Source organism: Neopelma chrysocephalum, unplaced genomic scaffold (assembly GCF_003984885.1).
Source record: "Neopelma chrysocephalum unplaced genomic scaffold, ASM398488v2 Primary Assembly neopelma1_63, whole genome shotgun sequence".
In the NCBI taxonomy this organism is placed as follows: Eukaryota; Metazoa; Chordata; class Aves; order Passeriformes; family Pipridae; genus Neopelma; species Neopelma chrysocephalum.
Window position 1 is genome coordinate 15,696,227 of NW_020897720.1, and position 24,625 is coordinate 15,720,851.

General features: G+C 41.1%; 1 long non-coding RNA gene across 1 annotated transcript in view; it reads right to left on the reverse strand.

The window, feature by feature from the left end:
• Positions 1 to 24,625, reverse strand: part of LOC113967394 — a 134,605-nt gene that overhangs the window by 7,752 nt on the left and 102,228 nt on the right. The window contains exon 3 of the long non-coding RNA XR_003534156.1: positions 245 to 303. This is a non-coding gene — a long non-coding RNA (uncharacterized LOC113967394). The remainder of the gene's footprint in view (positions 1 to 244; positions 304 to 24,625) is intronic.

The window sequence follows — 24,625 nt, forward strand, 5'->3', positions numbered from 1 at the left end:
TTAAAAATGTACTGGTAGCACTTGGTTTTAACAACACATTTCAACATGAGCACAAAGGCTACTTATCTTTTTTTTCCAAAGAGCTTCTCCTGTGGATAAGACAGACAAGGGTTGGTTCTCCACAGCTGTTTGAATGGTAGGAAGGGAATGTATCTTTTTCTATTCCATGCTTTGTAGAGACACGGGTGTAAACAACACTGTTAATAATGTGAAGTTATATCTTTGAATAAATGTAATTACTTACAACTAATGTCAGTTCTTAAAAATCCTGGTTATGGTCAAACACTAACCAACCAAGCACGACTGTAAAAGAGCAGATAAATAGAAAAAGGTCTTATGTATAGGTTTATATATATATGTGTGTATATATTTTATGTATGCATATATACATATGTATTTCTGTAGAAAATATAAATAAATAATAATAATAATTATATTTCTTTATTTAGTACAAATTTAAAGGGGATATGAGTTTCTTCCAAATATTTTTGACTGTACTGAAATAGGAAGAGCAGGAGCTAAAGTTGATATAAGATGGGAATTTCTCTATGAAAAACAGACTCTGAGGGAAGATGGGCCATTCCCTTGAGCGATTGCACTCTGGTAATACATTATTCAACACAGACCTAACTTTAGATGTATCCTGGCAGAAAGGATTTTCTGGTTTTAGCCCACCCACCCCACAAAGTGTAGCTTTTGTGGTGTGGAAGGACAGGGAGCCTTCTAATTCCTTCACATCAGTGGAACTGCAGAAATGGAATAATATTGGAGTGCAGTCCAAGCACATGCTGCTAAAAGTACTTTCACTGCCATGTCATTGCTCATGAAAGCCAAAATGTCACATGAAAATGAACACCACCAAGGTCGGTAAGCAGAGAGCACCAAGTCAGCACAACTCTGCCTGACATTGTTTCCAAGGAAAAAACATTTCATTCTGGAGACAGTAAAAAGTTTTCTCAGAAATTGTCAGGGAACAGTTTTCCTCTGTCAGTTCTCATATTATTCTGCTACATTTCTGGGCAGTTTAATGAAAACTTGATAGGTTAGGTCAATCTGTGGCCACCAGCAGTGACACCACAGATGTGTCACTCCCACTCCAGCTATTATTAATACAAATGCCTTCCTTAGAGAGAATGCAGGTCCTTCTGTCCAGGAGGAATTCCCAGTCAGTTTTTACTCCTGTGAAGTGCAGCCTGTCCCATGCCAGGGCTCAGTTCCTATCTGTATGAAAGGACTGCTCAAAGGCTGCTGGATGAATTCTCTGGTAGGGAAAAGGAAAAAAAAAGGGGGGGGGCTGTGGATCAGACACAGCAAAAGTGGTTCTTGTGCTAGAAATTTTTAATGTAGAACTGGACAACAGTTCCTGCTGGAAATTTGAAGACGGAACAAAGCAAATCGACAGCACTTGACTCCCAACCCCATCCCTGCCTTCCAGAGCCAGTGACCACTGCCATGCAGAAATGCTTGTGGCCTCCAAAGGGCCACCCCAGACACTGCCAAGGTACAACACACAGCCAAGGCTGGCAAGAGACTTTTGAAAAGGGCACAAACTGAGCAAACCAAGTGCTGTGGCCGTGCCAGCAGTGCAATCTGGTCAGTCCATGGGTAAAAGGAGGCTCTGCAGATGATCAGGCCCAACAGTAGGGAATTGTGACCTAATTTCAGACAATGGTTACAGCCTTAGACAGCCAAAGGTCTGTTCCAGACACTCCCTGGAAGGGAGTAAAGGCCTCCTTGTTGGTGAGGAGCTGCTGCTGGCTGGGACAGCTCTGCAGCCTCTCAGAACTGAAATCCTACAGCCTCAGCTATTCCAGTCATCAAATTACCTTCTGAGTCTGCCTAAAAGTTTCTTTTTGTCTTAGAAGGTGTCCAGGAATGTTCCAGTCCTGTGAAACCACCTGGTTCACAGATTCTTTGGTTACTGAAGTTCACAGCACTTGGTTTTGGTTCGTTTTCTAATTCATTTCAATAAAAGTGATGAAAAGAACAGCAAACCCCACTGGTCACTCCTGGAGGTCTGTGGGACACATTGCTGGGCTCTGTGACAAGGCTGAGCCATCCCCTGCTCTCCTCCAGCCCAGGCCATGGCAGCCTCAGCATTCCTGCCATTTCTCTTTGCTCCAGTTCCCACAATCTCATTCTCCTCATTTCAAACAGCACTCAAGAATTTTCCTCCAAAATATGAAGATATTTTCTTTCCTAATGCCAAACCTCCAAACTTGTTCTTACAATCACTTCATCTATTTTTTCCCATTATGAACCCTTTCTCCCCATCGCTGAGTAACACAAATCACTGCTTTCTGACATTTTTGTCAACTGCTGAATACATTATTCATGAGTACTTATTTATCACTGCTGAACCAGCTCTAGAAATAGTGAAACAATGTGCACTAAGTAGTTTTAGTGTGCCTTTTATTTTTATAAACCAAAATAATTGGGGAGTGTATTACTTTTTCACTCCAATATGCTCTGTTCATTTTAGGGACAGTGTACTCTTGTTAGATTTTCATCAGTGCATTCTCACAGGGAGGCTGGAAGACTGGCACATCTCCTGATGGCTCTTTGGAAGACAGAAAGAAAGTATTCCAGAATATGATGCCCTGTAGCTGAGGGCAGGCAAGTGATCCCCCTGTACCTAAATCCCATGGTCCTTTTTGGGCACACAGATCAGGCAAACCATTATTTTACTCTAAGTGCTGCAGACACAGTTTTGCAAAACCATGATAGTACATAACACCAGGATAAGCCAAGTTAACAGCAATTACTTTGAGATCTCAAACAGGCCCTTCATTACCTTACTGCTAATTTAATACCAATTCACAGCCCAGGCTATTAACGTGGTTTAAATAGTATGCATTTGTCACATAAACAGTGCTTTATGCCCACCTTAGAATGCAAGGCTTAAGAAAAGACAGCTTATCTCTTTGGTATTATTTAAATATAGCACTATTTTTCTTGGGCAAAGTGACTTGAGCCCTTAACTTTTTATGGCACATAGAATATGGAAAATATTAGCATCATCTATTTAATCTCTATCACAATCTCAGCTGCTAAAACATGCATTATCTGCTCTACAAACTGTATAATATAGCACCTCTGATACTGCCAAGGAGCACCTGAGCACCATCCATCCTCAGTTTTCATATTCTTACAGTCCTTACCTTTCCCTCATAGCAAATTGTAAATAGGAGAGGGGCTACTTAAAAGAGGATAACAAGTAGAGATATTTCAAGTTCTCATAAAATAGGACGAGGCCATTATGGATCCCAAAATTCTAAACAAGTGCCAATCCAGTGCATATCAATTCACAGGAAAAAAGTCTGTGAAAGTCACTTCATGACCAGGTCCAAATACAGACATTTATAGTAAATCAATATTAATTCACTATTGCATAACCTTGTACAAGTCTCTGATCAAGTTGGTGTCACTTTGTTTACAAATATTGTACAAATGGCTCAAAGGTACTTCTCCTTAACAGTTTCTTCAAGAGTTCCTTTCTACCTTTTCACTTTTAAATGTTTTGATTAAAATGCTTATGATGTCCCTGTAATTTGTTGTACCTTTATTTCCCTCACAGACACAGGTATGTCCAGCTGGTGGTTCAGTGGCTGCAGTGAAGCACCTGGAATATGTGGTTTATTGACTGCAGTGCCAGTCCTTTGCTGGAACCCAGACAGTCCTTCTGCAACAAGAGTTGCTGCACTTAAACAACAGCCTGATGCCAGAGCTGTTTGCTGTACTGGATGTGCCAGGTGAATGCACAGATTAATTAATCCTGTGACAAAGTAATTATGCAGAAAATGTAGTATTTAAAGGAGATGCTTCCAGTCAGAACAGTAGCACAGGCAAATATGCTGAGAAGCCTCTAAAACATCTCATCACACAACAGATGGATTAACAATTGCAATTAAACTCCAGTAGTACTTATCTAAATATTATCTCTGTGAAAAGTGTAGACTAATCTGTGGTAAGCAGGTAGAGGAGAAGAGAGCTGGGAGGTGCTTTTCAAAAAAAGAGCAAACATTTCAATGTCAAATCTTTTACTGAAAAAAACAACTACCCAATTGCTTACAAGATTGTCAGAAACGTATTTGTAAATTTTAAATATAGCAGGGCTATCCAGTTTTATTCCTGTGATGGCAATTTATATCATGCAGGATATAAAAGCATATTCAAGTGCCTCATGGAGCACTGAGGAGTCAAAAGTTCAGCACTAAGGTACCATCTGATCTTCAGTCTAGTTCGGCTCCCAGTCTGTCATCAAATCAACTGAGATAAACTGGGTCTGAATAACACCCATTAACTTCACTTGGTCTCTTTATGGGCAGTATTTTCTCAGTGGAAATATTCAGAGAAACTTCAAACTGGAGCTGTCATTTTGTGTTGCTCAGAACAAAGTGTCACTTCAGAAAGAGCCTTGGGTGACTGGCTGGCTGCAAATGTCACTTTGAGGAAGGTCTGAGGAAACATTTCTTTAAACATCTTTTTATATCTTGTTTTGATCTACATGACATCCATTTTCCACATTTGTTAACCCAACTGCTTGATATTTTAGGTGTATTTTTTATTGACAGTTGATCAGCACTTTTTAAGTTGAACAACTTAACCTGGTTACAGTATTAGCAGCATGACAACTTAGACCTGGAGTTCATTACAAGCAAAAACAGTTCTGGCAAGGAAACCTGCCCAATTTAACAACCAGGAAGTTTCTTTTCCTTCTAAACTTGTTAAATTGCTATATAGTCTTTGTGATGGGACCCTTTTTAAATGTAAGGATAATTATAGTCAAGTCACTTGAATTGCAAAACCTATCATAAACACCTTTGTTTTTCCTGCTTCTGTTTAGGTGCACCTAAAACCTCTCTCCTGTGCTAACAAACTGGCAGCAAATCCATTTTCTGCAGCCATCATCTTCTGCCTTCTACTTCTGTACCTTTAAGCACAAGAGACATTTCATTCCCAGTTTGGGAACACGAGGACAGTGAAAATAGAGTATTTTCACATTAATTCATGAAGTCACACTTGAGTATAACAGGGGAGACAGAAGAGGAGGAGGGTATCATGATACATAAAAAAATCAAAAAAACCAAAACCAACAAAACCCCAAACCCAGCAAAACCAAACAGGCCAAGTTCCTATAAGTCTGATCAATAGCACTGAAGAATAACCTCTTATTTTACCATCTCCCAGAATGTTCTGTGTGGTGACATTCCCACCATGGCAGGGATGGAGCAGACCATGACAATCCCACACTAATGTGGGATCCCCTTGGAAGGACTGTTCTGCTACTTGGAATGAGACACAAAAAGAGGGTACAAAATCCAGTATTTCTCTACAATCAGCCTGGATTCAAAATTTCCAAGCCAAACTAACATCATTTGGGAAAATAATTCTCAAGGAATTCCCAGGCATCTCAAGGAATTCAGGTTACTAAACTTTACACTGAGTTTGGTGAAGAGAACAGTGCTCCTGCTTTAGGCTTTTTGCTCTTACATCTTCTTGCAAGTTGTGCAAAATCTGCAGTTGCCTCCTAGCAGCTCAAAGCTGGTACCAAAGCCCTGCTTTAATTAACAGAACTCTGGACACAGAGCTCAGGGGGCTTCACTCATTTTGCTAAATAGAGAAATTGTCAGAGGTGCTTGTTCATATGATAATTATGGAAACTCATATATAAACACACCTTTAGACAAATTTCCACTTTGTGGTCTTATTGAGTGTCAGGTACCACTGCTGACAGCAAAGAGGAGCAGAGACTGAGGTTGGGTGGAGAGCACCCTCTCCTACCTCCATGCAGCAGTTCTGCCAAATTCTTCAAGGGTTAGAAGCAGCAAATTTATTTTGTATATTGACCAATAAATTCTAATGTAACATAGTCCACTTTCACTATACCCTTAAAACAGGGGGTTTTCAAAAGGCTTCAGCAATGTCAAGTCTCATTCACCCGTTTCCATGGAGGATGAGAACTCCATGTGGAGTTGGAATACATGGGATGTACAATTCACCATCTTGTTTCCAAAAGCACAAGAGAGAATTGTGAAAGTTTTCAAACCTGACGTCTCATGCTCTTGAATTGCTCTTAATTAATTATAATCTCTCTCATAATTGGCTCCAGTCTTTCTGTTTCTTCCTTCCTCTGACGAAGCTTTTACTGTGTAATGCTAAAACCTTGCATTTCTATTAAACCTTTCTTAAGATGGTACTAATAATGAGAATTCAATGTTCCATGCAAGATTATACATGTATGAAATATAATTGTAATTGGAACGTATTGTACTGACAGGTAGCACCAGATGGTGCAGTCACAGGTAATATGAATTCCTCATTTTCAGTTATGAATGATCTATTTACTGTAACAAACCAAAATGGAATTATTTGTTTTGCAGTCCAGATTCTACTGGCTGCTCCTTTCAAAGGAAAATGGAAGTGTTCTCTGATTTTTGGCCTCTACCTTTTTATTTGGCGTAGTCTTGGTATGGATTTACACCCCCCTGCTTCCTCCCAAGCCAATAAGCTAATTTTTGCTCTATACTTCTTGATTAAAATAAGAAAAAAGCTATGCCTGCATTCTGTTGATGAACATCTGTTCAAGACAGTTAAATGCAAATTCATGTTTATTGTTTAATTTGCTGGGTGGGCTCAACATCACTGAATTCTCTCCCCATGGGAATTCTGTACCTATTTATATTCAAATAGGCCTGCATTGTTCACCCCTCACCCAGTCAGCACATCCAAATATTGACAATTTACTTCCCCCACTGCCACACCTGTAGCTGCAAAGAATGAGAATAAGCAACATCCTTTGGAAAAAAGGCATTGATTATGTCTATAAATAAGATGCAGGAATGCAAATTAGTATCCATTGTGGAAACAAGGGGTTTTACAAACATAAAACTTGAAAGATTTGTGTTCGAAGTGCCTGACACTTTTCCCTATATATATATATATATATATATATATATATATATAAAAATATATATATATATGTCTTTAAGGAATGCTTAAAATTAGAGCAATCACTTTAAACCATTCAAATTTTTTGGTCTTGTCCCATTTTACAACCGTAATTATTTTTAGTGAAAGATTCTTTCAGAAGACTTTTCAAGATAAACTACTTAATTTTACATAATTCCTGTGAGGTGAATGCAGATGTGGTGGGGATTTGTTTGGGTTTTTTGTTTATTTATTTGTTTAGTGTTTTTAACTAATGCTGGCAGGGTCAGCAGCTCAGTGTGACACTCAGTGCCCGATGCACTGGGAAATTCTAACTCTTACTAATTGCAGTCAGCTGACATAAGACATTCAAAATTACAGACCTCAATGCAATATTCCAAGGTCAGATGAGTCAAGACAGAAAAAAAAAAAAGAGAATTCCTTAGGTCCCTGCTCTGTGGCATCTTACAATTACCCACAGACTCACAAAAGTATCCAAGGAACTCCAAGTGCTGTGCCACTGCAAAATAAAACAGTCTGCAGAAAAGCAAAGTCCACCTGCTCTTCTTTTAGCTGGAATTTTCCAGCCCACTTCTGTGTATTCAGCAGAAGCTGAATCCCTGTTTTAAAGAGGCAAAGGTAGCACTCCTCTGCCTCCCAGGTGGGTTTGCTCCAACAGCCAGAGTGGTGAAGAACACACAGTTTTTTCTCAGCCACAGTCTGGACACAGGTACAGCAACGTGGACCCAATTTTCTGTTACCAAAAGCACACCAGTTAGACACAGGAGTGTCAAGTAAATGCACTAAACAGGTATTCAGGGCATTTATATTTCTTTCTTGATGCAGTCAAAAGACTCCCACATGACCTTGAGAAGTTCACGATCTCTCTGGAATTTACAGCTGGGAACTCCACAAAACAATGATTTCTGTCTTTTCCACATATATTGTTAACTCTTCAAATTGGGTCTGCCTTATTACATGTTTATTTCACTAAAAATCCCCAATTAAGTACCAAACCCATTATTGTTCTCTGAGTTTCCACGATACACTAAGAATAATTTGAGTATTCTAAATCATGCAAGTCAATGTCAGAAGACATTTTATCTTGTTAAAGAGAATGTCAGCAGCCTCTTCATCCCACTTATTCTGCAATTGGTGAACATTCATCCACCTCACTGTGGGTAGAAACACCTCTCACTTTCAGAAGATATGATATTTTTATGCACACACTTATATGCAGCTGTTATTAAGAATGCAGTCACATCATTTTTTATTCTAATAGTGGGAGTACATAATCAGTTCAAGTGCTACACTAGTAAGGAGAATTCAAGACAAATTATAAGTCATAGATAATTACTATTAATAGAAAATATGCCTCAAGGAGAATGGAGTTATTAGATAAACATCATTGCAGTGCTTAGTAGCTCAGGAGTGGATAAAAGAAAGGAGAATGAGTTGCTCTGGGATTCCTCCACCCTGTAGTAGTTGAAAGGATATTTTTTTTCAGAATCATTTCTGTTCCTAGGCTCATAAATGAAGATTTCATTTAAGAAGAAGGATGAGAAACTCCAGAACATTTCCACCTTGAAGCATTTGGTGTTGTTGCAGATGTCCCAGCTGACAACTATTCACCATTTCACAGAAGGCTGATGGGTTATCAATTAACAAACCCCAGTCAGTGTGATTTTTGTAAAAGCAGGACACCAGGTAACTATAGGAAGCTGAGTATTCTATAGGGCATTTAGGAAAAGTAGCATTACAGGTGTTCATGCTTGGGAAAATGAACATTGCTGCTCACAACACTGCTGATCTGCAGCTTAGGGTGGTGTAACAGATGGCTGAGAACAGCCACTCCACTTCCAGATATTGGTTCTTCTGAAAAAATAGATGGGGACAATACACAGCCTTCTTGAAGCACAAGTACATACAAATTGTCTTTTTTACCCCTGAAATGTCTCACAAATCTTTTGCCCACCTCAGGAGCTGGCCAGGGCATGCAGCCGAGGGGTCTGAGGGCAGGACCCCTGTGGGACCTCGGCCTGCACGAGGTGCTGGGAGCTGAGGAGGAGCACTCAGGCAGCAGAGAGCTGGCATGAACACTGTCTGCTGTGTCTTGTCAGGGAAAAACAGTCTCTCTGGGAGTTACACCACAAATCACAACTCGTAACTCTGAGCCTCTGTCACATCACAGGGGCCTGCCCAGACAGTTCCATGGCTGTTTGAGCAGCACGAGCTCCCAGAGTGTCCCTGCTGAGCAGCAGGGCCAAGCCTGGCACAGTTTGCTCCCCTCTGTGGAAAGACATGTCTCGGGAGGGACACCTGTGGGCTCAAGGGGGAGGCAATGGTGGCCCTCTCCTGCCAGCTGGAACTGTGAAACATCTGTTTTCCCACCTGCAGGAACCACCATGGCAAACTGCTTCCAGAGCAGAGGGGAAGTTACAAATGTGTATTTTCTAATTATGCAATTGCACTCCCCTGCTTATTTTCCATTTGGGAAAACAGAGCAAACTGGCACAACTAGAAGTTTTGCTTACTAATGCACACATGGATCAAACTGGAGTCAGCATTACAGACCAGAAACAATAGTCAAAACAATTCTCAGCCTCTACTCAAAATAATGACAAGAGTTATGATGTCTAGTAATTTGGTGCAAACAAACTCAATAGTGCTGTAATAGAAAAGAAATGACATGAGAAAATATGTGAAGCCAAAGGCTAGATTCCATTGTACATATAAATTTTTCCTTTATAAGTCACAGCAATCAGAAGTGACATGACTTGTCTTTGAGACACTTCCCAGAAGAGCAAGTTCATGAACTCAGGAACCAGTGGTAGCTGTATTTATTCACTGGAGGTGTGCCAGAGCAGCCCTGGGACCAACACCCCTGTTTGTTGCCATCACTGGCCACAAACACACCTGGATGGACATTTCAAGGTGTTCTGCACAGTTCCACTCAAACCCTTCCAACGTGACTCGTGCCTGATGACACTGCTCGGTACCCAAACACCTACTCCAAGCAGAACCTGTAACAGCTGGTTCTGCTCTGCACAACATGGGGATTCTCCATGAAAATACAGGACATTGAGAACCCCTTATTTCAGTTTTGGACTCTGAAATATTCTCCATGCAAACATAAAGTAGAAAGGTGCAACAACAAAGACGGAGGCAACTTCCACAAGCCTTCTGTGTTGTGATCCTGCACTCAGACTCACTGGCTGAACAGCAGCCTGAAACTTAGTTGCTCATTCCTAAAAAGCCTTCATATGAAATAAAATGCTGTATTACACAGTAATAAGTTACCTAAATTTATCCTTTTTTAATAATTTTTTTTAAAAAAACAAACAGGTTCTCAAGGAAAGCAAAACCTTTGAGCTGGAAACTTGGGCAAATAAAGCACAAAAGGAAACCACATAACTCCTTCTGCCAGTGTCCTGGTCACAGGAGCAGGTCAGAAGCCTGAACAATGTGCAAGTGTGAAAAAAGTGGAAGGATCCACATTAAGACAAGTGAGGTGGAAACCATTAGATAAGGACTTAGTATTTCAGAATGACCCCTCCTTGAATCAGGAGGGATTTACAGGCAAATCCATCTTCAGAGCTGTGCTTGACAAAAGCTCTCAGGAGCAGATTTTCAGGCTCTCACGTTGATATTTGGAGCTGTGTTGATATTTGACATGTGCTGCCAAGGGGGGAGAGCTGACAATGAAGTGTTGTCATTAAGACCATACAACTAAACTCTTCTTCCAGGAAACAAGCAGCAATACAACATATAAAAATAGTCACATATTCAGGATTGTTTTGTTGTTGCTTTATGTATATTTTGTTGACTTTCTTAAAGATGGGAATATCTCTTCCAAATCTGATGTTTGAAAAGTACCCTCACAAGGCTGGCTAAAATTAGAATGAATAGAACTAGAATAAACACAATTTCATATTAGTTTTCATCTGTCACTATTTTCAGCTCTCCATTTAACTGTGAATGATCATGAACAAAATTTGTTTCTCTCACTAATGACACAGTCCTTTTCCTCTTCCATGTGGCATCACTCAGATCCAAACCCACTGATGAGGCTTTCAGAGCAGAGCTCCCATTTCTCACTTTCTCTGAGCTCTGCTTCAGAAAGCAGGTTTGCTGTTCGTGGAAGCACAGAAGAAGCTTTAGAAATGAACCCAGGGTGGGTCCAAGGGGTGATCCTCAGGATATGCTGCTGCCTTGTAAAGCAAGGAGGTTGGAGGGGGATGAGGGAGGCAGCAGTGTGAGCTCCCTACAACATTCCAGCAGTCCCTCATGTTCAGTGTCTCAAAGGACAGCACTCCTGAATGGAGAATCAGCAATACAGGTCTGTGCTACACCTGAATAATTCAGCTGGGAACCAGCACTTCCAACAGGCTGACAGGCAGAGACACACGAGGGAAGAGTCTCCAGGAGTTCATTTGGACACGACAATAACAGAACATTCTTGCTCAAACACAAAATAAAACCAAACCCAGAACACTCAGGCAGACACGTTATTACTCCATAATTGGTTTTGGTCAAGAAAAAAAAAAGGTTAGAAATATGCCATCTTGTTTTCAGTAGTGTCTTAAGACAGCAAGAGTAGATGCATTAATAACAAGAGGCTAATCAAGCTATAACTGAATGTTTTAAGTTGGGAAGCTTTTTCTACTCCTATTTATATACTGGAAATATATTTAAAAACCTAGAATAGAGTGGTTAGAAACCTACAGGAACAGAAAAAAATTAAGAGAATATCAGAAACACAGAAAAAAATTAGAAGACTGCAGTTCTAAAAAAAGGACAAAAATAAAACCTGCAAATATTAACAGGAAGGCAGGAAGAAAAAAATGAATACCAAACATCATTGCAAACCCTTGAGAAGGTGATTTCAAAGGAAACACGGAGATAAATGGATGACAACATGCATATTAATGAGCCCAAAGCAATTCTCAATTACAGTTCATTACCATTAACCATTTGAAAAGTAAAAAGCAGATAAACAACTAGGTCTGCTGTAGCAGGAGTTGAAAATTGCCTAGCAAGAGATGCTTCCCTGTCAGGAATTCTAAGTAAAGGCAAAGAGCCACTGAATATAACACTTAGGATTCAATTCAGATAATTAAAAAAGCCTTGGGGAAAGGGGAATCAAGTTGCATTATCCAGAAGACAACACAGTAGTCCCAATATTCCAAACCCTGCGTGTCACAGACACCCTCCCATGCATTCAAAACCCAGCCTGAGCACCAGGTGCAGTGCCACTGCCCCGACCTCTCCAGCTTCATTTAACCTCCTCTCCCCCAGCCCTGCTCGTGCTGAAGTAAAGCCCTGTCAGCAGGTTCCAGGGGCTGCTGATTGTTTTCCTGCTGTCCCATCCTGGCCTGGACACTGCTGGCTAAATCCACTGCCCATGTCTCTGCATGATCTGGGGATCTGTTCACAGCACACCCAGCACAGCTCCAATGGCAAGAACTTCTTGCCTTGTAAGTATAAAATGAGTCACCTGCCTTGTTTAGATCCTGAATGAAGTTTTGGAAGGAACAAGGATATCAGAACAGGACAGGGTTTAGAAACTAAAAGAGCAAACTAAGACTGGCAAAGGAACTTTGGGAGGCAGACTCAGCATGCAGCTGTCAGGAGCACAGTGTGCTCTGCTTGTCCCACTGAAGAAGTTTTAGAAACTCCTCCTCTCAGAGCAGTTTTACTCTTCATAACAGGTGTGATTTGTTTGACTTCTGGCAATTAGGTGATACAGAGAAGTCACAAAACTCTTTAGCAAAGCCTCTGAAGGAACCTCACCAACAGCTGCTGTTCTATTCCTGAAGTTACTGTCATACACAGCATTAGGAAAATAAAAAAGGTGAAAAAAACCCACCCATAATTGTTCTGGTATTCAATTGTTTTCCCTGCAGCTTTGATTAACAAACTTCACTATTAAAGACATTTTCTGCTTTATTGTTCAACATTACAAAAATACTGCATTGTTTCATTTCAGAAGACATTTCAATGTAACATCTACTATTGAAAATGTCTGGCAGACTATCAAGCCAACGAAAGTCTCACCATTAATGTCAATAAAATAAGCCTTCAAATTCATATTAAGAAACATATTTGGGTGATGTGCCACTAAGCAATGTGATTAGGGGGGTGTGTTACCCATCCATCATTTCACTGCAGTGCTATTGCAAGAAAGCTCTGGCTTTAACTAAATGCTTTGATGCCATCAGCACCCATGAAAATGGAGCATAACCAATGTGTGAATGGGAAACCTCTACAATCTGGAAGTTCATTTGCATGACATTATGACCTTGTTTGCATTGCAGAATATTAAAATATTTCTTTTAGCAAACACTGGCATTTTGAACATCCAGGAAATGCTGTGCTGAGATCTTAATAGGTTATTAGTCATATTTCATCTTCCCCAAATTTTTCCAGATGGGTGTAATAAAAGAAACTCTTATTATGGGAGAAAGGGCAGGATTTTTTCCTTTAAATATCCAGAACAATGTTAACGTGTATTAAGATACTGCCAGTCCTCCCTCTTAATATTGCACTGTATTTTAGAGTAATACACACACTATCATTTTGTCTAAGAATGTATATTGTTCCAGATAAAATTAATACCTTTAGAGAAAGCTGAATATTGTTGTTATTATTATGTTCATTAACGAATGAACACAAGGAAATAACTCAAGAATACACTTCATCCAACAGCACAAAATCTTCAGGACTTACAGCTTTAAGCAAGCAATAATGGCTTAATACCCTCAAACCCAACTAAAAGTTAAAAATAAAACAGGAGCAGAGCTCCAGCCCTTAGTTCTGACTTGCTTTGGCTCAGGGTGAGAGCAGAGCCCGCTCTGTCCTGCTCCCTCCCCTTCCTGCCTGCAGGACCAGCAGCAGAGTGAAGGTGCTGCCCTGGGAGCAGGGACAGGGAGTCTGTGCCCAGCAAGGGCTGAGCTGCTCCTCAGGATGGCAGAGCTGCCAACACCCCCAAAGGGCCAGTCCAGCACATGCCCAGCTGGCAGCAGATGCTGCTGAACTGGACTGGTCTGACAGCAAAGCAGAGACAGAGGCAGCAGATGTACACTCACATTTAGTGCTTAGGGTGAATGGTGCTTTCATGCACTAAAGCCTTTGTTACTAATGGAAACTAAGCTCCAGGAGCATTTTCAGAAAGTCCCATAAATCCTGCAGCCCTATACATCATGTCATTGCACAGGCACATAGAACTTGCATTTGCTGCTTTCTGGACTGTTTGGACATTGTCCAACTGCCCAGTGTCAGACCTGTTTCACAGGGAGGTCTCCCCTCCTCTGTGGCAGTGCAGAGCCCAGGATATTTTCTCTGAACCTCGCCTCAGAGAGAGCACTGGGAACTATTGCTGCAAAATGTAAAAAACCTCCAATATTCTTAAGTGACTTCATTTTCCTAAGACATTGCCAATGCCACAAAACCATGAGCTCCATGTAGACATGGAGCTTTCATTCAAAGGAAAAAATCCCTTTAATCTTTATAGGCACTGAGAGAAGTTCTGAAATTTTTGAAGAAGCTGACAGCATATGCCAGGAGGTCTGGGTTTATGTAACAAGTGTGATAAATCCAAACCACACCTCTTCCAACATCCAGGCACTACCTTTGAGGACTGCTGGGTGCGTGGCAGGAGGAAGCTGATGCTGAAGGCTCCTGGCTGTATCTGAGCAGAACAGGAGGTGTGATTCACAGCATATTTAAAGGGGCTGGTCTTCCCCCATCATGTCAGGAGAACTTCAGCCTCATCTCCACTGTATGCCCTGCTCCCTGCAGCACAGGGGACTGGAGGGTTGCACAGGAGGGACTCGTGTCCATTCTGGCCCTGGTCTGGGGACAGCAGCAGGACCAGTGTTGTGTCCTGCTGACCAAGGCCACTTGATCCATCCCAGCAAGTGTCACTCAACTGCTGCTGTATTTAAAGTGGTACTGAAAAGGGGACTTGTAACACACATGGTGCTTCTGACTTTTGCAGCAACATCTGAAAGATAAGAGTCAGTGAGACCTTTTTTGTAATTTTTAATGGTGGAAAACAGTTCAGCTTGAAAAGTAGCAACTGGAGAGAAGTTACCCAAAAGACAATTTGTACAGGGACTGCAGAATTTGAAGATAAGCTACAGAAAGGTCACTGAGTAAATTTTCAAGATTTGGATACTTCATAAAGCCTCTGAGGTCTTGTATACTATTGACCTGGCTACTTTCAGAGAAAAATATATTCTGACTGAATACATGTTGAAAAGATACCTTGAGCAGAGCACAATGTTCTGCTTCTATGAGTGATGTGAAATGGAGCCTGGGCTGCTGCCCTCAGTGCTGCTGGAAGGTCTGTGCCCCTTCCCAGGGCACGGGCTGGGAGGGCAGAGCAGACCTCCCCAGGCTGGGTTTGGTGAGCAGGTGTGGCAACAAGGCTTGGCTTGGCAGTGTCCCAGATGGAGCCCAGGAACTTTAGAAATAAAACAGCTGGTTCTTTTCCATAATAAGAAAATATATAAAACCATGTCTTCCAAAGAACTACAAAAATATTAGAAAATTTTCAGCCACCTCACTGTTACTGGCACGTCACTTGGAGTTCAGTCACACATACATGGAGATTTAGTTTTATTCTAAAATAGAATTTCATGCATTTAGAACGAGAGTCTTACAGAAAACTACCAACAGTCCTTTTTTCTATTCTGCCTGTTTTCTGCAAAGAGCACAGTTGAGCCTGATAGCAACAAAAAGAGCATGCCTTTCCTTTAGCAGCACATGAAGGAGTCTGCTTGACAGGAGTTTTAGAGAACAAAATATGAGCATCCTTATTTTTACTTTATTTAGTTCCTTCTGCTGGGCAATCCAGTCACTGACACCTAGTCCTCTCTACAGGTAATCCTATTTCTTACAGCAGAAGGTCAGACACTTGAAGAAGCTTTTTGCTGAAACAAATGATAATTTCAGATTTGTTTAGTTTGTACTCATTCAATAGAGTTGTTGATAGGTTACAACACTCCAGTTTTTTCTTTGAGTCAACACATATGATTTTATCAATGCATTGCATGCTATATTAATTTATGGGTTGGGTTTTTTTCCCTTTTCCTAAGAGGGAAATAGTCCACATATTTTTCTTTAACCTTTCATTATTTAATTTCAGATGGTACAAAGGTGCATTTTCCACCAGAGGAACCTTTAGGGAGGCCACACAACTCTTTCAAGGCCTTGGGAACAAAACTCAGGGAGAAGTGGTGTGTGAGGAGCAAAGTCCATGCTCCTCATGGGAGGGGAGCATGAGGTTCTCCACTGCCTCCCACTGTGAATTAAGATCACTTCTGAATGAGGGAAACTCTATAAATTTGTGATCATTTATGTTTTGATTCAGAGACAGGAATTTTGCCCATGGTCAGATAACACATCTGAAACCTGGAGGCTCTGTTGCCTTTATATGGCTATTCCCCCCTCTCCCAAGCTTATACATAGCAAGAATATTTGTGTTCTGAATCATTATTTTTCTTTGAAACATCTAAAAATACCATTGCTGGAGGAAGCCAGCCATTTGAACTATGTATATTTAGTCTTCTCCAGCTGCTGGAACTGCTGATAGGATTTGAATTTATCAGAAATTTGGTTTAGGCTGCAGGTTTTTTTCTTAGCAACAGTTGCCATGCAAATTATTCAGACAATTTCTGCTGCAATTGATGCTGGATAGAGATTTGGAATATCAGATTCTTAAAAATCTTTGCTACAAGGCACCAAGTTCTTAACCTTTTCATGTGCTGAATTTCGACAGCTATATCAACAGGATCAGTGGCCCTTCCCTACTGCTCTTCAGCCATAAATCTGAATACTTTCTTAATAATACAGAGGAAAATGAGAGTTTCTAATCTTCCCAGTATTACACAAGAGAGCACCCAAGCAGAGATGAAATTGTCCTTTTCTCTACTCTTTCATTGCCACAGAGGGCTCAGTCCTTTGTAAAGGGGAAAACACTATTCTTGTCTGGTGGCAGTGCCAGACTCTTGAGGGGAAAACCAGGGAAAATACAGAACTCCCACCCAGCATTAAGTCTATTAATGTCTTTGTGAAGTTTGTACAATGATTGCAAAATTGAGCCAGAGACATAAATCAAGGCATGGCTGGGCTAAATCAACTGTGTTAGAACTGCACAGTAGAACTAGGAATAAAACAATCCCAAACTCCCAAATTTCCAACACTCAGTGCAAGTCTGTAATAAAAAGTACATTGTACTGATCATCTCTCTCAGGTCACCACTTGAAGGTGTTGAATTTCCATTATTTGCTACTATGCATTTATGCAAAAGCATCTTATATAACCCACTTTGTTGTGCCAGGAGTGTCAGTGGGGGAGCCAGCCTGGTGCTAGCACTGCCATTCTGAAGTGGAGATTAGAGATGGGCTGAGCTCTAATCACATTTCAGCCTTGTTTAAGCAAGAATTCAGTGTCTGAGCCTCTCAGTGAGTTAGAGCTGTAGTTCACTACTCAGTCAGGACTGGTCTTCCAAAAACTCCGTGAAGGTAATACAAGTGCATTAATTAATTACTCTTCTGAGAGATTTTGTGTTTAGTGCAGACTGAGAAAACAGGCCACTAATAGTTTGAGTTCATACCCATAAGTATGTTTCTAGAGCTACAAACCTGGACAACCTTCCTTTAACCCTGGAAAAGGATGATTTAAAGCCAAAATTTCAGCTCCCTGAGAAGCTTTGTATGACAAATATATGTGAATTTATCCATTTGCTCATTTTAGTTCAGTGGCAGGGCAGGGCAGGTCATCACCACTGACCAACTGAGAATTCCTGAGCTGTGTAACACGTGAGAATACATCAGAATAGGGCTGTGATTCCATGCTGTACATTCTACAGCACTGAGCATCTTAGGGGGAACCTTTAGCATTCAGCTGGACTCAGTGGCAAGTCCAGGCTGCATCCAGAGGAATGACTAAAATGACTAAGGGAAAAAAGCTAACCCTGTCAAAATCTGACTGTAAAGTAAAGAGTCACAGGTTTACAGAGACCTTCAAACTTCAGAGGAGCTAGACTACCTGGAAAATTTTCCTGTGAGTTCTAGTTCTGTACTTCTGCTGGGTTGATATTGTAAAACAACTGGGAAGTTTGAGCTCAATCTCTACATGCCCTTCTGTAATCAGTGATTATTTTTGCAAATGTCACACTGATTAGTCAGATTCTTATTGTCAGAGACTTGTGCATTCCTGTTTTGTGTAAACAATCAATGAACAGGGAGTCCTCTTCCAAGGGCATCACAGGCAAATGCATTATGTAATATCTTACATTAAAGAAGTCGAAAGCACAACACTTGGGACCTTCTAAACTCTCCGGCTAAAAATGGTGTATCAGCAAAAAAACCACATGTTCTTTTGAAGAGAATAATCTAATTTCAATTATGTTAAGCAGCATGCAGCAGAAACAAGTTCACAGTTTAGATACTCCTGTCCTCAAGTGCTGTAAGCCACTGCAGCTCAGCAGATGTAGCAGGCACTCACAGCCTCCTGTGCCAGAGGGGAAGGTGGGCCTTCTGAAGGCATGGCAGGGAGCATCAGAGAGCCCTTTTGTACAGGCAGCCTGGGGAGAGGGGAGGGGGTAACAGGCACTGCAGTAACTTCTCTGTGAACCCTCAGCAATGAATTTACTCACTGAACTGAACTAAGGGACAAAATGCTAATAAAAGCTTGCCTTGGGCAACAACTTTTTTTTTTTTATTTAAGAAATTCTATTTCTACTTCCATCATCTCTGAGCATTACAAAAATCTTCATCTGACTTTATTCCCAGGAACATTTGTTCCCATGGCAGAAGAGCTGCAGTGCCACACATGGGGTGAACACCCTTCCTGGGCACAGCTGCTCCTTTGGGCAGGGCTCAGCTCACCTGGGTCAGAAAAGCTGCAGCCCCATTTCCCCAGGGACTCGGGATCCTCTAAAGGCAGGGGAGAGGCAGGTTTGTTCCAGGTACAGCTGCTCTCAGGGTGGGCAGTGTCTGACACAGCAGAGAAAACTCATCCTAGAGCTGAGTGTGAGGAGTGGAGCTGAGCAGGGCAGGTGCAGGCACCTGTTGGGTTGGGAGTTAAAGTTAGAGGAGGAAAAAATCCCAACTGCTCCAGTCTTAGTCTGGTGCATATCTGAAGCCATGGCCTGTACAAGAAGTTATCAGAGAGGTCAAGAATGACTTTTGTAATAACTACTTTTGAACACTGAGTATTACCAGACAGCTTCCTCCATTCTGCTAATTCCTAGTATCAGGAAAAAGGCTTCCTCCTCTGCCAAGAAACATCACTTCCATTGTAGCTTTAGCCATTAATTATTTCTGATAATTTGTTTCTCCCAGGAATAAGCAGGGTTGTCTGAAGCCTTTTTGTGCATTTTAGGTACATCATGCTTCAGAGTCAACCACAAAATAGGGCCTTTCACTGACGGGTCCATTGGATGGGTCACCAAACAAAAAAAAAAGGAAGGAGAAATATCCAGTTGTATTATGTCCCCTTACACTTCAGGGATTAAGAGTTTTCTGAGTGAAGAGTAAAGAAAATTGCTCCCTGTTTCTTGTCTGGGCAACACTGTGCTCATTTAGGGCAGGTAGAAAGAACTACATTAAATGGAAAGTACTGGCCTCAGGTACAATATTGTGTATTGTACACTATGGGAACCCAATTTTATCTTCAGCATCATTTCTAGAAACACAATGTAAAAATAATGGAAAACCTACAAGTCTATGCTTAAAGTTATAAGGTGGTTCCCTGCAACAGTAAGGAAAGGTAAACCCTATCTTCACATAAAAGGTTCAGCATGGTAGGTTATATTTAAATTTTTATTCATTTTTCATTTCTGGTAGCAATTGAACTATTATCATAAGTTAGATAAAATACTATACAGATCATTATGATGACATGGTAAATTTAGTATTATTTTTATGACTTTGCTACTAAACTATAGGTTGCTAAGATTCATTGAGAGATTTTAAAACTAAAGTTGATTTTCCACTACGATTTTTCCATCCTCCTCCCAACCCACTGCTTAGATATGTCTCCTATTTTTTCTTTTTACACAGCCTCGGCAACCCCAGCCTAAGAAAACTAATTGCTTTGCTGTTTTTGAAATTGCTGTGAGCGTTCCACTGTAGAGAAGCTGCTTTTCTAAAGCAAACATATATGAGTTTCTGAGATAGAAAGGCTTCAATTGACATCAGAGGGCTTTAGAATTGCTTCTTACTGTTTACATACTTTTTAACAAGACTGAACTGTCTTTGTAGAAATCATTAGTGCAAAATTCTCTAACACAGAATTGACTTCAGTCATTTCAGTTGCTGTTTATTCTGAAGTGATTTAACATTCAGAGCAAATGAAGGTCTGCTGCAGCAAAAAGACAACTTCTTGCTGTGCCACTCTGTGCCACTGGCTGCAATAAAACCAGAGCAGACAGAGCAGAATTATGGTGAGTGATTTAAACCACAGGCATTTGTCTAATATGTTTATTACTGACCACTGCTGCTTCTTAGGCTGATACAATTAACAGAATTGTGGTATTTTTAATGTCTAATTTCTTACCTGTTTTTGCAGAAGTCAGAGCAATTTATCTGCCCTTAGTTTTAGCTCAGTAAAATGCCAAAATCCTACATCCCACAGGTAAAGAGATAAATACAGTCCCCAGCTAAAAGTTATTCTTTTCTATTAATCTGTCTCCGGTGAGAATCCTTTCCTCATGATTTCCAGCTCCATGAGGTGGGTTTGGGACAGGGTAATGTCAGACCCTACTCCAGCTTCCACAGTGCATTGAGGCAGCCCTGACTGATGTGGTGCTGAGAGCTGCTAAAAACCAAGCACCAACTAAGTCCCCAAACCCCTTAACAGAGATCCTCTCTGCCAATGGCAGGGCCAGCCTGACCCTGAAAATCATAGTGGAAAACCCACTAATGCTCCCAGAGAATGTCCCAAACTCGAGGCACAGGTGATGGAGGGGGTCACTCCCAAAGGCAATCTCACAGCTTTTCCCTTGGTATGAGCACACTTCCCTGGCAGCATCAGCTGCTGAATTAACAACAGATCTGAGGAAATCCCACCCTCATACTATATGTGAAAATTTGGAAAGACATAGAAACAAAATCATGTAGATCTTCTGTCATATCAGCTCCTACTGAAAAATTCTGAGACCAGTCAAGCACAAGCCCACAGATCAGCACACTTAATATTTTCAGTATTTGACAACCTACTGCTTAAATTATGAGCCAGATTTGGGGCACAAACCAGAGAAGTTTGATATCCAAAGCAAAGAGAGAGCAGCATTCTCTGGCTTTAGTTACCTGGAGGCAGCTGCTCATGCCCAGCCCAGTGTGGTGGAAATGCAGCTCTGACAAAATCAGGGGCAGTTTGGGCTGCAAGGGAGGGGGTTGTTGATGGGCAGGACAATATTATCAAAGAGAAAAATAAGAAACCCTCAAACAACATGGTATGGAATGTAAAAAATTCTTATCTTTATCTTCAGTTTCTTCAAACAAAACAAGGGGAGCTGAAAAAAGAGAATCTAACTCTACCTGGAAATTTTCAGTCTTCAGTAAAGCTGCATGTGAGAGACCAAGAAAAAATTCCTCTGAACTATGTTTAAACATCTTTAAATGCAACAGTTCCTGTTATTTCTCTGCTCCTTAAACTGCTTTGTCACAAGAGGCTGTCCTACACTTGATAAATTCCACTTTAATCAGCAGGTGCCTCAATTTATGACTCAGAAGAATTAAAAAAAAGATTGGTTAATCAGTCAAAAATGTATATAATCAAATAAAGAAAAACTCATAGAACCTCTGGGAGACAGTATCTGGAGGTGATTAATAATTAACATTCTCATTTTCAAAAGGAAGTTTTCTTCTTAGAGGTGACTACTTTTCCAGTTCAAGATTCCATCTTCCTTATTGCTTTAATATCCTTTCAGAGCAAACAGAAATGTTATTCTCTAAAAATCATAACCTTCCAATAAATCAGAAATGCATTTTAGTAACAAAACTTGCTTTCCTGAGGTCAGCGTGGAGATTCTTTGTCATTTCCCCTGCTTTATGTATTTCCAGGGAGATTAGGGTGATACTGTACAGGATGAACACTGTTCAGAAATGGATGACATTAATTATGAACACTGTAGAAACACATATTCTTGCTTGTCAAAATGGCTTCCACCTTAAAACAATACCTATAGTAAAACATTTGCCATAATGCCACTCACAGCTTCCTCTATTCTCTCTCATTCCACGTGGAAATGTTTGAAAATTCAGATGGGTGACTGAAGGTTCCCATTCTAACATGAAACAAAAAATAGAACAGGTGAAGTAGGAAATGTTTGATATGTAGTAAAGAAATCAAGATGCTGCAGCATTTGCTCCTGTCTGCAGAACAGATTAACAGAACTGCTGTAATCTACCCCTACCTAAAAAAAAATCCAGTTTACAGTTCCTAGTGGACCCTGGTCAGTAGAAATTTCTTGTAGTTTTACTCTCCAGAACTCTAATACTTAAAACTCTGTGACTTAATGAAAAGCAGAGCATGACCTTCAGCAGTAAACCCCTTTCAAAAAGAACTCATGTGCTCAGACTGCCAAGTGCATTTAAATCCCTCCCTGGCAGAGCAGCAGCAATCCCTGGGTGTGTGAGCAGCCCTTGGCTGCCCCATGTCCTGTCCCAGCCCTTCTCACACAACACCAGCTCTGCAGAGCTCTGGGGGCTCTGCCCAGCCCTGCTGCAATCCCACCACAAACCAAAGGATTCATTTCCCTGGCTCCAGTGGAGCACACCCTTTCTGGATACTGCTTAATCATCCCTGCTAGAAATAACTTTTCCCTGGGGCTTATGGAAAGGCTTCTGAAGAGAAAATCTCTCGCTTTCAGAACGTATCAGGCTGCCCAAAATGGGAGGTATTTTCAAAGGAGATGTTCCCCAAGGAGGATAACCTCCCTACAAGGTCTTTACTCTTTCACTGTCCCCAGCTCCACCAGCTGAGCACTGCACTGGCACATTAACATGCACAGCAGCCCTTTGTGAAAAAGCATAAACATTTCCAGCAAGGGCACTCTCTGCAAGAGGCTTTGCCTTCTCCTTAAGATACTTAAATAAAGCAGTTCTCAGCAAAAGAGATCCCCTGTTACTCCTTTCCCTGTGGAATGTATTTAGGGTCAGGACATTGTTCCACCCTCTCCATGAACTCCTGTGAGTTTGATCCAGCCCCTCCACCTGGCTGTGCAGGGAAGGTCTCACTCCAGGCTCAGTGCCCTGTGCCTGCACCTGCTGCTCCCAGGCAGCCCTGCAGGACAGGCCCCACTGCAGAGGGGCTCTGGGCTCCACCAGGGTCAGTCCTGCCATGGGCCTTCATTTCCAAACCAGGCTGGGAGATACTGGGATCTACTGGTCACACCTGACACTGGGTTAGTGTTCCTGCTGGGGGCTGTGTCTCACTGGGAAGAAACAGTCAGAGGGAAACTATTGGCTCTGTCTTGTTTTTATCTGATAATTAACAATCCTCAAGTGCCAAAATATTTTGCAAAATCTTTTCAGATTTCACCAAACGAACTGCAGTGCCTAGAAGGATACAAAACCACTGCTCACTTTAACATATCAAAGGTTGTTATAGTGGCTCCCCTTTCTTACAACAAGAAGAGACTGTCTTTACAATTAGTCCCAAAGGCTGTGCAGTCAAGGCTTTCCTTGTGGTTAAAGAGAAATGAAACACTCTGACCTGCAGCTATTAATATTGAATAATATAAGTTTGGTTTTTTTTTTGTTTTCAGCAATCATGGCTACAGATCAGATATTCATATCAGTCTGCTTTAAAGTAATAATAAATATTAAATGAGACCACCACATATGCATATCTATTGCTACATATACATATATATATATATATATGTGTGTGTTTTGAATGTCATCTCTGGAGACATTCAAAACCCACCTGGACAAGTTCCTGCCTCACCTGCTCTGGTGGCCCTGCCCTGGCAGGGGGTTGGGTGATCTCCAGAGGCCCCTCCAGCCCCAGCAGTTCTGTAATTCTGTTACACCAAGACTATTCTGAACATAATTCCTTTCATGCACAACGGTACCAACAGAATCTACAATTTCATTTTATGATACAATTGGATTTGAGCTACTAAAATTTCACCCCAGCAGAAATAACTACTTCTCACTTTGTCCTACAGTTTGGATTATATACTGTTAGATCTTAGCTACAATTTGAAATGTTTCAAATCCTTTACACAATCCCTATGAATTTTATATTTGCTGTTTATCTTTGACATTTCACAAAGGACTCTACAAATTAAAAATATCTATTATATAAACAGAAACAACACAAGACAAAAAAAGACAGAAGATCCAGGTCGATCTTTCAGTTTAGTAAAACACTTCAGTGTCAGCTTCTCTGAATTAACTGGAACTATTTATACATTTTAAATAAGTTATACGCTTCAGGCTGAAGGCCACAGAAGAATGTGGCTACACTGGTAATTAGTTTGGAAAGGCTTCACTCCCATGGCCACTCCTGGCCCCAGCTCAGCCCTAAGGGGAGCGAGTGGGTTCCACAAACCCCCTGGGACGTGCAGAACTGAGGCAGCCACACAGGAACCCCAGAGCAGGACAGGGCTGTGCCCCCAGAACCTACAGAACTGAGAACAGCCCAGGCACAGTGACAAACCCCAGAGCAGGAC